Raw genomic sequence first — 2087 nt, 5'->3', positions numbered from 1 at the left:
AAAATACATACTCAACAATAATATAAAGTTTAAAATATTGAACATACTCAATATTGGTAAAGATGCAGAACAGCTAAGACCATTGCAAACTACTGAAGGACAGTAAAAAGATAAAGCTCCTTTGGAAAATTTTGTGCAATAATGTTTGTAGGGACATGGATGCAGCTGGAAACCATCATTCTCAGCAAACTATCGCAAGAACAGAAAACCAAACACCACATGTTCTCACTCATGGGTGGGAATTGAACAATGAGAACACTTGGACACAGAGCCGGGAACATCACACACCAGGACCTGTTGTGGGGAGGGGCGAAGGGGAAGGGATAGCATTAGGAGATAGACCTAATGTAAATGACGAGTTAATGGGTGCAGCCCACCAACATGGCACATGTATACATATGTAACAAACCTGCACATTGTGCACACGTACCCTAGAACTTGAAGTATAACAATAAAAAAGTAATAATCATGGGAATGAACCCAATCTATATCTATATCTATATCTGCATTAAAAGAGTTATAAGAATGTTTCTAGCAGCATTATAAGCAACAGCCAAAAATTAGAAGGAAACCAAATATTCTTCAACAGAAGAGTGAATATATATATTTTACAAAATATAATAATACAACATCATTGCATGGAAGACTACTAGTACATACAAGCCACACACATGAAACACTCAACAAAATACTCAGTAAAAGAAGCCAGAAGCTGATGAGTAGATAATGTGTCATTCTATTTATATAAACTTTAAAAAATAGCAACTAAACTATGATATTAGAAGTCAGGATAGTGGTCACTTTTGCATGGGGAGAGAGAAGATAATCCTCAGGGTGATAACTTGCCAGATCATTAAAGTTATATGCTTTAACCTCCTCTTCTTGCAGAGAGCAATGCTGGGTAATTTGCCTTCTCACTCCCTAAGTTAAGTAGAATGGAAAGTTTCTGAGTAACTGGTAAGTATTGTAAGTGCTCAGACACCCAATGAGAGGGAACTCTGGCCTCTTTTCCTTCAAAACATGTATTTGCTCATATGCACTTTGCTTTGTAATAAAATTATTTATAACAGCCAGATATAATAAAAACATGCTACTATAAATATTTCCATGATACACCATGGAGTAAAAAATAAATTCTTAATTTTTTTGTTGTTTTAGAAAGTCATATTTTTGATACATTCAAGAAATCTTTGACTTTTTGCTTTGTACATTTATGTACTTTATTTTATCATGAGCATATATCACTTCTATGATTTTAAGAAATTGTGAATAAGCATAATGATGTTTTGGAAACTTTAAAGAATATATCAGAGAAACAAATAAGTAGGAAAGTATGACCTAAATGGCAGAGAAAAATCAACCAATAGAAGCAGGTGCAAAAATGAAGCATATGGTAGGATTTATTGACAAGGGCATTAACAGGATTATTATAAGTATATTCCATATGTTTAAAAAATAGATCTTCCTATAAACATGTTTTAAAAATGTATAGAAGATATAAAAGAGACACAAATTGAGCTTCTAGAGATAAAAAAATCTAAAATAAAATATGATGAAAAGAAGTTTAAATGTTGCAGAAGAAATGGTCACTGAACTTGTACACAGACTACTATAAACTATCCAAACTGAAAGATAGTGAGAATAAAGATGGAAAACAAATAACAGACCAATAGTGATCTCAATAGTGATAGATATCAAGAAGATGAATGCAAGTGTAAGGATAACCACCAAAGAAGGGGGGACAGAAAAATCATTTAGAAAATAAGATATATATTATTTTTCTTATTTGCTGAAAACTAACCCCACAGATACAAGAATTTCAAAAATCCCAAGCATAAGAGATATAATGATAACACAACAATGCGCATAATCGGATTGTATACTATAATAATAAAGAGTCAAATCTTAAAAAGATTCAGAAAGAAAATGACACATTATACATAGAGTATAATATGACAATAGCAGCTGACTTAAATTTTTTTAGTGAGAAGAGAGTGGAGTATTATTTCAAAATACTGTGAAAAATAAAAGTCCTGTAACCTAAAATTCTGTATCCAGTGAAAACGTCTTTAAAAATGAATGCAAAG

This window comes from Colobus angolensis, unplaced genomic scaffold (genome assembly GCF_000951035.1).
Source record: "Colobus angolensis palliatus isolate OR3802 unplaced genomic scaffold, Cang.pa_1.0 Scaffold5, whole genome shotgun sequence".
In the NCBI taxonomy this organism is placed as follows: Eukaryota; Metazoa; Chordata; class Mammalia; order Primates; family Cercopithecidae; genus Colobus; species Colobus angolensis.
The sequence above is the reverse complement of the archived record's forward strand: the minus strand, read 5'-3'. Positions refer to the sequence as shown.